General features: G+C 46.3%; 1 long non-coding RNA gene across 1 annotated transcript; it reads right to left on the reverse strand.

The window, feature by feature from the left end:
- Positions 1-324: 324 nt before the first annotated feature.
- On the reverse strand, positions 325-12,600 carry LOC138805324 (uncharacterized). The gene is made up of 4 exons (XR_011365487.1): positions 12,435-12,600; positions 3,520-3,606; positions 979-1,092; positions 325-447 (listed from the first exon to the last, which is right to left on the reverse strand). It is a non-coding gene; the product is annotated as an uncharacterized lncRNA (long non-coding RNA).
- Positions 12,601-12,940: the final 340 nt, after the last annotated feature.

Raw genomic sequence — 12,940 nt, forward strand, 5'->3', positions numbered from 1 at the left:
GTAACTTGAAATACCACTAATGATTTATACTTAATTGAACTTCTTAGTGATTAAAGTGGCAGTAATGAATGGAAAACGCCCTCCTTGTTCCCAGGCTGCCTCTCCTGGAGGACCCGTGTGGCGCACAAACCTCTCATCTCTGGAAGCCAGGAAGGAGGACCAGCCCAAGCCGTTCCCCCAAGCTACCCATCTGGGTCCTGGCTAAATTGCTCTTGCTTGCAGTAAATGACTCCATAAGCACCGAATCAGACCATTGATCCTTTTTATTAGATTATCCAATTGGAAGGTTAATGCATTTGCATTTGGCAAAAGGAGTCGGGTCAGCCCAAATCCCACATGGGGACGGGTGTTTAAATGGACACACACGGAGAGCAGCTCTGTCAACATATTGATTTGTTGGCAGCAAAAACCAGATCTGATGTCCTTCCTGCTGCCAAGAGGGCCGCCCTGGAAAAAGCAATTCCACGGGTGCATCTTTCTCAGCAGGAGGCCAAAGCTGCCACCCCACCCCCACACTTCTGCTTCTGGAAAGAGGGAAGGTGGGAGGTGCTGTAAAGATTTTCAGTCACCTCAGGCAAGGGCAAAGGTGAATGGCTCAACCTGGAACCTTGCTGCCTTCTCTAAATAAAGAAAAACCAAGACAAACCTTGGTGACAAGGACCTAGACTTTGGAAACCAAAAATCACAATGGTCAGACTGTTTGTACCCAGTTTTCTAGGCTTGATAGAAAGTTATTCTTCAATTTTCTAAATGCATTCACCCAACGCTATGTATGGAATTAACTTTGTTAGGATTCTCTACTAAGGAAATTCACAAGTCAGAAAAACATTTTGTTGCTCCAACACCTGTCCTGCATTGGAGAATACAAATGTGATTGATTGGAGAGAACTGGAAGTTACTTAGAGAAATCACTTTACAGAAAAACCACATCCTTTCACAGATGAGCAAACTGAGACTCAACAAGGGAACAGAACTTACCGAAAGCCCTCCAGTGAGTTCAAGGAAAATCCCCCCAGTCTTCTGCTTTCCAGATCAGCTCAATGTCTCATTCTTGGGTAAGAAGCAGTATTCGCAGCACAGCTAGCTTAGAGACTGTGATAGGAAAGAAATAGTCATGTTCTACAAATATCCTGAGACACAAGCCATATTTCACATTCAGCTGCAAAAACCAGGTCTTTGTCTGAATTGTTGGGTGGAGGACTATGTGCTGTAAGTACTGCTTACAGGATGATCTGTTTAGCATCTTGCCTCTGCAGGCAAGGGACAGGCTTCATCATTCCAATTCAGTTCCCTTATGCCTGCTGCTCACTTTGCAAGGGTGGCTGGGAGGCTGGGAAAGAGACAGATACATGAACTCAAAAGGTGAGGGTTTTACTCAGGAGGCTGAGGTCTAAAGAGCATGGTTCAAAGTCAGCCTGGACAGGAAAGTTCGTTAAGTCTCTTATCTCCAATGAACCAAGTGATTAATTGGAGTAGAATTAAAAAAAAAAAACCTAAGGGACCATACCCAGGACCATACCCAAGCTCCTGTACTGACACACAAGCACACACACTGAGAGGCTGGTCATCTTTGGGAGCCTTGGCTTCTTTTAATAGAAACGAATCCTCCCTGGGTTGTTCTATGTGTGAAAACAACTTGCATGGATGTAGCCTTTCTCTACAAGTCCTCACTCCCTCTCAGTTTCAAGTTGAAGGATAGGTCGATGGCCTGCACTAACTGACTGATGTCAGATAGCACACAGGATGCTGCTTCCTTACCTAGCTCTCTCCAGACCCCTGACCAGCCTCTCGCCTCCCTGCTCTGATGGAGGCTGAAGGCTTGAGCCGTCTAGGGATGTCTGCTCAGACCCTGCCTGAGTGTAGGGGTTTTAACAGTAGGGGTCTAAGAAGCCATGAAGACTTGGGGTATGGATGGCAATCCATAAGGCTAGACCACCCGCCTTTACTTTTTTCTTACATGTGTTTTAACATCCACATAAAGTTCACATCACAACCATATCAAGTTTAGCGTTTCTCTTTACAGAAGCAGAAATGGGCTTCCAGAGGCCAGAGGGACACAGCTGGTAGGACCTAAGCTGAGGCCCAAGTCCCTCTGGCCCCAGGAGCCATGTTCTGTCACTATGCTCTTTCCTGGAACTCACAGTATCTTTGAGGTAGAAGACAAGTCCAAGTCCAGGAGGGACCTAGAGCTCTCCTTCCTTGGTAGCTGGCCAGTGTCCTGGAACAACAGCCTCCTACCCCCCCCCCCCCAGGGCAGGCAAGAATACAAGGTGTCTGAAGGAAGCAGAGCATCAGTGGGGAAGGGCAAAACCACTGAGTGAGCAACAGTTGACCTCTGGGAGTCATTGAGAAAGTGCTGAGGGGACATGGTGTGGTGTGACAAGGGCCCACAGGAGGGACGTCTATCTGATTGGGAGTGCCATGTGGGCAGATTCTTCCTAGAGATAGTCAAAGCTGCGCTATCTGGGAAAAGGAGGCCAAGGCGGGGCTGGGCTGGAGTAGACAACTCGTTCAGATAGAAATCCCCAGTGTTGGGAGCCAATGAGCTTCAGGCGTGAGCAGGACACGTACCTAATCCTCATAGGCCAGACCGTTAGCCAAGGCCTAGGAAGGACACGTAGATCATCAGGTGTCTGAGGCACATGTTATGGAAAAAAGCTGCCTGGATGTTAATAGCTAGGAACAGACTCTATCTGTTCAGACGCGTGTGTGTGTGTGTGTGTGTGTGTGTGTGTGTGCGTGCGTGCGTGCGTGTGTGTGTGTGTGTGTGTGTGTGTGTGTACACAAGTCTATGACTGGGGCTTGTGAGAGTGTTTCTGGTGTCTTGCCTCTGTGAGGATGAGGAGGGTAGGTGCCTGAAAACTGGCCTGTGATTGTCTGCATCTGTCTGTGCACAGAGGGGGTACGCTGCCTCCCTGAGGTGAGGGACAGAGGGACTGTGTGCCACTGAGGGAGCTTCTGTTTTGTCTTGGAAAGACTGAGAAGGCTGCCGAGAGGAGGGGAAGATTTGTTACACCGGACCTTCTTCCTGACTCTCTTATGGGATGATCCTAAATCAGAACTTTGGGGACTCATTTTTACTAACCACTCCCATACAGTCTGCTACCTCCAGAGCAGTCTGGAATGGCCTGAGAGCATGGCAAGCTAAGGCTGATTTCCAGCCTTCTCCTGGAAATACACACAGCAGCTCCTACCCATATGAGGAGCAACAGTAGCCAGGACATTCCCACCCATTGCTACCTCCTGGACTGGGGGCTCTTGAGTATCTTCCAGTGGGTGTTTCCCTGCCCAGATTGAGCTGGCTTTTCATGCACTGCTGAGAAGTACATCACCCCTGCTCAGAGAACTGGGCATTGCCCCAGTAACCAAGGCTGCTGTGAGCAGAGGAGCACAGCTCTGTACCTTTGACCTGGATGTTAGGCTGCCTAGATCCCACTTTTAGCATCCCCCACCACCCCCAGCCCCTTCTTAAGGTTATGTGATTTGGGACAAGCTATTTCAGCCTCAGTTTCCTCATACCTCGAGGGTGACGAGTTGAAGGTTGACCCGTGGTAGCTGGGCTGTGTCAAGCAACTCTTTGAGGCTGCTCAAGTCCAGTTTGCTCATCTGTAAAATAGAAACAAGAACAGCAAGTGAGACCACGGAGAGGAAAGAGCTTTAAACTTTAAAACGTACAGAGCATTTGAGAGCGGCCACCTCAGACGAGAGGCCTTAGCCAGCTCCTCGGCTCACATCTCCTCTGCCTCCTCTCCATGGACCCTTCTCAAGAGGAGCTGAGTCTCTGTGTTCTGACTTCAAGCAGTAAAGAACACCAGACAGAGGGCTCCAGGACCCCAAGGACAAGAACTATCCCCCCTCCCCCCGCCGCCTAGGGGCAGAGTCTGCCGGTCAGCAGGCACTGGCCCATGCCTCCCTGGAGCTGTGCAGCAATGATTCAGGAAAAGGCTGACAAGGATATTAGCAGTGTGGGTTTTTTTTTTTTTAATCCGGAGTCCAGAGAAAATGCACGGTCAGGAATAAAGGAGCCCAAGAGAGCAAGGAGAAAGAGAAATAATCAGAATTAGCGAGCAGGCAGGCAGTGGGAGCAAGGCAAAGCAGCCCACAGAGGGCCAGAGCCTCTCCAGGACCCAAGGCTGGGGAGGTGGCTAGAGGATGAGCAGGCCAGGCTAGCAGCACAAGGGAACTCGGGGCCCACTGCAGCCCAGCGAGCAGGCAGAAGGGAAGACGGAAAAAAGAAGCCATCCTTAGGTGAGTCTGGCACGCTCTAGGACTGCCTTACACTCTTTGGGGGCCCCTCCAGCCACAAGACAGTGGAAAAGGGTGTCACCACCAAAGGGCTTGAGTTCTCTGTTCCCCATTGTCCACAGGGCTCCCAACTGAGGTTGGGGGGCGGCCAAGAGGCTTCTCAGATGCTGCAGAGTAGCTGCAGAAGACACTGCAGACAGGGCACCCACACTGCCCCTCAAGGCTGAAATAGGGCCAAGAGGACAGAGGCCAGGGCCAGGAAATCCACCAGGGCTCTTTCCTGGTAGCTGGACAGGATGTATTAAAGGTGGTCCCTTTTGCCTTTCGTAAGAGCGAGAAATGACTGGATCAGGGAAATCCATCAACAGGATCATTGGCATTACCTGAAACCTGCATTTTACTAATCACTTATCTTATCAGATTGGTTAAGCAGCAGCCCTGGCGCCGAGCCTGTGGGTCAAGCTTGTGCACGTGTGCTGGGGGGTGTGTGTGGATGTGTTGGGTGAGAGCAGAATGAATACATCAGCCTCTGATTCCACTGCAGATTCCAAATTAATGGAGTATAAATTAATGACAAACAAAACGCGTGCCGGAAGCCCAGGGTTTCTCCAACAACCTCTGCCTCTGGGTCCTCAGGCAACGCGCTCCCCCGAGCTGCTATCCTGTGAAATGGATGGAGGAGGAATGAATTGCGTGTCCCCAGGTCACTCTTGCCTGGTAGGGACCTGAGGGCCCATTCGATCCACTTTTTACACTATGATGCTTTGACAGCGTCTGCATTAACAGCCACAATTAGAATTAAATTGTGGATGTGTTCAGAGCATTTGCTTACTGAATGTAATGTTTATTGCACCCCAATTTTGGGAAGCCCACACTGGCTTTCTTTATTCTTTCTATTTTTAATATACCAGGAACTTTGACAAATAAAATCATCGGGGCCTAGCTTATCCCCTGACCTCTACACTTCATTCCCTTCTCCCTCCATGGGAGGTAAATTGGGATCTTAAAGAGTCACAATGAAGTAGAGAAGAGGAAGCAGGTTGCTTCCCCTGGGCATTGCTGAAGGTCCAGATCTCTCTGTACAAGAATCTAAATTATACTTTACCAACACAGGGAGCCAGGCAGACAATCCCAAGAACCACTACACACTCTGCATCTCTCCCTCTCTTTCTCCCTCTCTCTCTCTCCCTCCCTCCCTCCCTCTCTCTCTCTCTCCCTCCCCTTCTCTCCCTCCCTCTCTCCTCTCTCTCCTCTCTCTCTCTCCTCTCACTTTCTCTCTCTCTCTCTCTCTCTCTCTCTCTCTCTCTCTCTCTCTCTCTCTCTCTCTCTCTCTCTCTCTCTCTCTCTCTCTCTCTCTCTCTCTCTCTCACACACACACACACACACACACACACACACCTCTCCCATCAGAGTAGCACTGTGACAGGGCAGTGACTGAACAAAAACCTACTTGCTTCTGTGGTCCAGGATCTCTGGGGGGCCAGATCAAGGCTGGAATCAGACCTCTCACCTGCCCAACCTACTCTTTTAAGATAGGTCACTTCTTACGTGAATATCAAACCCAAATCACAACCCCTCCCCAAATTTAATTTATTTCTACCTAAACAAGTTCTTTTATCATAAAGCAATAAATTTGTCTTGGTGCTAGCAATTTGTTGCGGGTGACATAACATTGCAAATTGATTAATCGCTACTGTACAGGGCAAAATGAGAAAAGCAAGGAATTATTATGAATAGCGTCCGTCTTTTGCGGGAGGGATTCATTATTCAAAAGTGCTCGCTGGTGCTTACATGTGCCCTCCGTGCAGATTACATCCATTTGCAGACTTCCCAGATCATGCTTACACAAATCAACAAACGTGCATTTATTAAGACATAGAATGAAAGCTATTTAAAAGTGAAAAATGGGCCTTTTGCATTACTCTTCTTCCAGGAAGGCAAATACAAGTGGCATGTTCCCAGGGAGCAAACCCCACTGCTGTCACACGAGTGTCTGTAAGTTCTGTGCCTGCTGGCTTACGCAGGCACCAACAAATCGCCTTCCCCATCTTTGACCATTCCGGTATCAGAAATACCCCATCTAGTGATTCTCACTCTAGCTCCAGCGAGTTAAGCAATCAGCCCTCACTGCCTACCAGCGACATGCAGTGGATAAGAGTTCTCAGCTCTCTGAAAATGAGCTTCCTTACAGTCCCCTGGGGAGAGAAGGGATACAAATATTAATTGAGCACCTGCTCTGTACCAGACTCCCTCCTTAAGGCTTTCTTTGAATGGCCCAAGCCTAATACCCCCTGACTCCCCAAACCCTATAGTGTTCATATCAAAGCAAGTGAAATAATGTCTGCACATAAAGCATGAAGGCTCCAAATATGCTAGGTATTACCCCTATTTGGCATTTCATTTCATTATTGATATGCTCAGTAGTATTGCTATCATTTTACAGATGGGGAAACTGAGGTTTGGTGAGGCTCTATGATTTCCAAATCACACAGTGAGTAAGTGAGCAGGCCCTACTTCCAGAGAGAATCTCGCTCCAAACAAAGTAGCAGGTAGTTTGTTTTTGTTTTTGATTTTCACTACAACTAGTCTCAGCAACTTGGTGGTCAAAATAAGGGGATTTTCCCTCTTTACTCTGACCCAGGGGACTACACATCACCCACATATCAACCACCTATGCTTAGTTAGCCTTTAGAATCTCTACAGGACCTTTGAATGAGTCTGAGATGTAATGACTGGCACCTACCTGTTCCCATATGATTGGTACAGCCCCATCTGTCTCTACATAGTCCATTCCATACTCTTGTCCTATTGGGGAGGACTCTTCCCAAAGGAAGTTCATTAGGGAGGACTCTTTGAAGGATGTGCATTGCTGGCCCCAGTGAAGGCTGAGAGACAGCTCAACAGCTCCAGTATTGATTATTCCTGCTGAACTCATACAAAAATAAAATAAAATAAAAATAGACTGAGATCTCAACTTTCATATTCGAAATTAGATTTCGAAGCCACTTGTATAAAATGAGAAAGCCTTCATTATTTCTCTGCTGGATAGAGGACCATTAGTCACTCCTCAGCCAGGCTACAGTACCTTCTGATCCCTGCTCCTACCCTTTAGAGGAAAGAAGTTGCTCATCTTCTGAGAAAACTACATCTGAACCACATGCCTGTCTATAGGTGCCTAGAAACCAGGGATGGTCCAATGATAAGCCTGATCTATGCCTGGAACCAAGAGCTGGCCTGTGAGCTCATCTCATAAGACAGCAACTTGACAGGAGTTGTTGATCAAACTGCCCAAACTGAAATCACCCTGGGCTTGCATACTAAGCCAATCCTAGGTCTCCCCCTGCCCCACACCGGCTACAGAATCATCTCGCGGGTGTGGCCTGGTGGTCTGAATGCCTGATAAACTTCCTGTGTGATATTTCTGCACATGAACATTTGCAAACTTTGAATATTTTTCACACTCTCTGCCCAATTTATGCCACCAGATTGAATCACTGTTTACAGCAATCTCGGTTGACTCACTGCCATACCTCACTTAATGAAAGAGAGACATAATCTAAGAAGCTATTGGCTCACAGACAATTTCAACTGTCCCTGCTGAGGCCCCACTGGGCATCTCTGGGCTCCCAGGGAAACCCAGGCTCCCAGATGAAGCTAAGCCAGAGCTTACCTCCTCAGATACCTCATGAAGTGATGAACCACTTCATCTGTGGGCAAGAAGAGAACAGACTCTTAAATGGAATGGATGCTACTGGAACTTCTCCACACAGTCCTGAGCTCTGTTTACAATACCCAAAGCCCCAAAGTTGTCCTGTGCCTCTCTTCCTGAGGATTTGTCATCCCAACCTGTCATCATTGTACAAGGACAGCAGTTTTCAAACCTAACTTAGTATGCCATCAGAAAGCTTGCTGAAACCTACCTCCTGGAGCTCCTGATTCAGTAGGTCTGAGCAGGGCCTGAGAATTTACATTTCTAAAAAGTTCTTGGGGAATGCTATTGGGCCAGGAACAAGATTTTGAATCTCTAGGCTCTTAAGTGCTATGTTATATTCCCAGGGTCTAATATATGGTAGATGCTCAACTTATGTATGCAAAACATAATGAGTCAATGAGTAAGTATATTGTGTGAATTGCCTTTAACTGGGACTACTCCTTCCATTTTGTCTGTGGTTACACAGCATCTGCTAGACATCAGTAAGCACTCAGGAGTGTGTGTCCTGGGCAAGGCAGGACCTCTGGCTGCTCACACTCATCAAAAAACAGTTCTGGACCACTTAGGAAGCTACGCAGGAAGCACAAAAGCCCATTCAGGCCTTGACGATGAAGGATAAGAGTGATTCTTCCACCTCCAAGCATTGGCCTATCCTGTCCTAACTGGGAAGCTGTTAGACCCCCAAAAGAGCTCCACTGTTTCATTGGTTCAGTCAGGTAAAAATTATCTCAGAAGTCACTGAAAAAATTCATGGAGGCTGTGTACAAAAAGGACCCAGCGGTATATGATATGTTTGGGGGTGGAGTGGATATCTGTTGCCTTGTTAAGCCCCCCACAACTCCCGTCCCCTTGTGCAGGGAGTCCCAGAGATGTTTCAAGAGTAATGAATTCCCTCATTTCAGCTAAACCACCCGTGGTCCTGGTTTTGTGGAAACATATGATGGAACATGATAAATTATTGTTCTAAGCAAACGCTTCATTCAAATATGCATTTCCCTGTCAAGTTAATTTTGTTTGGATGTATTTTCCAGTGGATTTTGCCTGGGAGTGTACATAGTACATAAAGAGAAGAACATCGTGTCTTGGGTTTCTGAGTCATGATGAGCTGGTGGAGTGGGGGAGGGACACTGGCAGATTATTATGCACCAGAACCCCAGCATCTCAGTTCTACCAACCCAGTTATGTACATCTGAGGGTTCACTTCAGTCTGCCCACAGGGCTTAGCAATATCTCATCTCTCCTCAGATGGCTGAGTTCCTCTACCCAGGGCCATATTTCCCATGAACCCCCCCTCAAACCAGACTTGTACTCACTCTCCAGTACACTTGAAGCCAAGATCTCCATTATTTCATTTTTCCTCTTAACACCTAAGGACTTCACATGCATTCCTAAAAACAAAGATATACCCTCACATACTACAGTACAATGACTGAGGTCAGGAAATGAATTTTTTTTTAAAATGCAATACTGTTATCAATTTCCTGGCTTATATTCTAATTTTGCCAGTTCTCCCAATGATGTTCTTGCTAGCTACTTCTCAATTCAAGTCCCAATTCATATTGCATTTGATAGGTCACATAACTGATTCCTTTGATCTCGAAGTACTCCCTAGCTTCTCTTGGTACTTTATTTCCTTGACATTGTTAATCAGTTCAAGCCAATTACTTTGTAGTAGATAACTCAGTTGGTATTTGTCTGATGATGCCTCATGATTAGATTCTAGTTATTCTTTTTTTTCTTTTTGAATGATTGGCCACAGTTGAGACTCTCTCAATCTTTCCCATATACCCTTACATATTGGTGAATTGACCATGTCCACTTGCCCTAGGCCTCACTACTGTAAAGATGGTATTTTCCCTTAATAATCCATAAGTAAATTATTGGATGACATTTGAGATTCAAACAACAATTTCAGTCTCCATTGATGATTCTTATCCAAATCAGTTATTACTGTTATGGTTGCAACATGATGTTATTTTTCCTTCAAATCCATCATGTCTTCTACATTTCCCTGTTGGCACTGTGCTGTTTCTTTCCTTCTCTCTGTTTATTTGTGCATTCACTTGTGCATTGCCAAAAGTGTGGATGCAGATTCCTCTTCTAGTCAATGCACTACAATGCATTGTCATTGTTATCATTATCAGATACCCAAATCACATGACATCACAGAATCCTCATGACACTCAGGCAAATAAAACCACTGTTATCAGAAATGTAGACTTCCACTGTATAGGTCTTATACCTTCTTCAGTATGTAGTAGGACTGTGTTTCCTGACTCCCAGGACTAGGATCTATCCGAGAAGTGCTACTTTCCTGCAGCACTTGGTCATCACAAGGCCCTGGCAACAAGCCCCAGAGCTATGGGCCTACAGGGTACAAAAAGTCTGGCTTCCCCAATATCTCTTAGTCTTTCTGAAGTATCTCAACTGTGGTTGGTGGTCAGTTACTAAATAGGACAGTTTATTGGGATGTCCATTGATAGGATGTCCTACAAGAACTGGTGGTACTTTTTAAATTAGTGAGACAGACTAAATAAGATCAGCCAGCCCCAAGTTCATCATTCAACAAATATTTGCTGAGCACATATGATGTGTCAGGCCCTGGGCTAGCCTGTAGTTCAAGGAGCTAAGAAAAGAGTACATTGTAATCAACCCCCTCCCCCTCCAACAAACTACATATCTGATGGCCATGAGGTTGAGGTCTCTAGACAAAAGGGGTTAAGGATCATCATGTCCAATAGGGAAACATGAGTTTGTCTAAGATGCCAGAGGAGCAGCTTAGGACACCAATGATATACATTTTTTCTTAGACCATTACTCAGTGATTCCCTAAAGGGTATTGGTGAAGCTGGGCCTAGGGCTTGTGCCCATCTGTTCTGTTGAGCACATTTTTGTTCCCACTGTGACACTGAAGGTCTCTGGCAAATACAGGCCAGAAAGATTATGGAGGAGACCAAATACTCTCTAATTCAGCTGGGATCTTTCTTTCTTTCTTTCTTTTTTGCAACTAAAGCCCGTCCTAATGGTGCAGACCTGTAAAGTCCACCACCTGGGAAATGGAGGCAGGAGAAACTCAAGTTTGAAGACAGCCTGTGCTACATAGCCAAGTTCTGTCTCAAAAAGGACCAAAAACAAGGATTAAAAAAAAAAGTGTCACCTAGGAGAGTTTAAAGCCAGCACTTATGTTTTTAATGGTAGCACAGGGTCATAACACATTCCTGGGGATGTCTTGTCTACCCAGCTCTGTCTGTCTTTCTATCTAAAAGGCTGCAAGGCAAGAACTCAACCCTGGGAGCAGCCAAGTAAATTCCAAGAGAGGAAGGATGCCCACACCTGCCACCCTCATACTCAAGGCAAAGTCAAAGGTGGTGGATTCACTCAAGCTCATACCCATACCCCGATACAGGCCCACATCAATACCCCCAGCCTCCAGGTCTCCTCTGGCTGGCCTTGGCCACTTCTATCTTGACACCTGATCCCTGTGGAAGACGACACCTCAGCATGAGAGGGATGAGGGCAGACACAACTGCCGCCACTGGAGCCTCTCCATAGCTGCACTGGGAGACTCTGAGGACTCTGTCCTGAGCACCGACCCCCAGCTCCCTTCCCCAGCCTACGCCCAGAGAGTGTAGATTCTCAGAGATAACAATCACAGGAAAGAGAGAGAAAGAGACAGACAGAGAGCTTTAAGTGACTTGGCTGAGTTTGACACAGATAGAAAACAGATTCACACTCTAAGCCAGTGTCTTGGGAGTTTATTCAGTTAAGCTTTTTGATAATATACCTCTTTCTTGTAGAATCAGCATATACATTGCCAGGCTTTGGTACTTCACAGATCCCCCCACAAAAACTTGTTTAATGACTAAATGTAAGTGCCAGTGTCTGAGAGTGTTTATACCTGTGCCTGTACATGCAAGATTTCACAGAAGGGAGGTACTTTGAGTCCTGAGCTTAACTGCAGGAGATTCAGTAAGAGAAGGGATCAGAATGCATAGGGCACGAGAATGCATACTTTTCCCTGAATTTCAGCTCTAGTTTATCTCATGTTTGCCTCTAGGGTCAGGGAAGCAGATAAGCATTGTTCAATCCAGGTTTCGGTCTGAGAAATGATAGCCCAACTTACTACAAAGCCTGGCACTGTTTGGCACCTTTGAGGAACTGAAAAGACTACAGGCTTTGAACAGATTTTCTTCATTTCCTGGCCCCAGACTTGGGTTTTAATCACCCTAGGGAAAATCACTTTGCTCTTCCAATCTATTGATTCCTCATCTGAAATGGCCTATATTATGACTTGCAGAATTGTAAGCATTCAATACAGGAGAAATACAGTGAAAACTCCAGTGTACAGTAGGTTTTCTGTATACATTAGCTCCTTCCTCTCTCCATAGAGACATTCTAGTACTTGTCTAAGTCCATATTATTAGAACATATACCTGAGACCATACTAATAGATAAAATAATACATTTATTTTCTCACTATTATGAAGGTTAGGAAACCCAAGGTGAAGCTCCAGCAGGTTCAGTGTCTGGTGAGGGCTGTTCTCTGCTTCTAAGATGGCGCCTTGGCAATGCTTCCTCTGGAGGGGAAGACACTATTTCTTGGCAGAAGGTAGAAGGCAATGGATCCAACTCTTCCCAAAGCTTCTTACATAGGGATTTGTTCCCATTCAGGAGGGAAGACCCTTTGTGATCTCATCAATTCTTAAAGAGTCCTGCTCATGCTTATCACATTGCCATTCCATTTCTACATCTGACTGTGGGAAGGTATTACTTGTTCAGACTGTAGCTGTGGGTGGTGGTCATGGGATGTTTCTCATGGGAGAAACCCTACAGGTTATTAGCACCAGTAGGATAGTTCTCAACCTCAGCTCTACTCTAGAGGCCCTGGGGAGATTGTACAAGTCCCCAATGCCAGCCTCCCCAACCCCCACACACACCCAGGGATCTAGTTGGTTGGCCCTGAAGAACTCTGGGCTTCTAAAA

This window comes from Dipodomys merriami, unplaced genomic scaffold (assembly GCF_024711535.1).
Source record: "Dipodomys merriami isolate MVZ:Mamm:240054 unplaced genomic scaffold, mDipMer1.0.p SCAF_39, whole genome shotgun sequence".
NCBI classification, from domain to species: domain Eukaryota; kingdom Metazoa; phylum Chordata; class Mammalia; order Rodentia; family Heteromyidae; genus Dipodomys; species Dipodomys merriami.